This window comes from Penaeus monodon, chromosome 33, assembly GCF_015228065.2.
Source record: "Penaeus monodon isolate SGIC_2016 chromosome 33, NSTDA_Pmon_1, whole genome shotgun sequence".
Classification (NCBI taxonomy): domain Eukaryota; kingdom Metazoa; phylum Arthropoda; class Malacostraca; order Decapoda; family Penaeidae; genus Penaeus; species Penaeus monodon.
The window spans coordinates 32,713,281-32,713,530 of NC_051418.1; positions in this window are offsets into that span (position 1 = coordinate 32,713,281).

Sequence of the window (250 nt, forward strand, 5' to 3'; positions counted from 1 at the left end):
ACTCCCCCGTGACCTTGACTAATCGTAATAATGAAACTGTCACACTAGTTCTGGAGGAACAGAAAAAAGTTTTACTCAGGTTGTCTGTTTTTTTATGTTAATCTAGCAATGTATTTTTGTTAATAGTATCCATGCCTTTGTTGATATGCGCATGGAAGATGTTTAAATGAAGTTTTTGAATGATACTGTTGAAGTTATTGCGTTCCGTTCATGTTGCAAGATCTGAATCTTGTGACTTTCATCTCGGGGG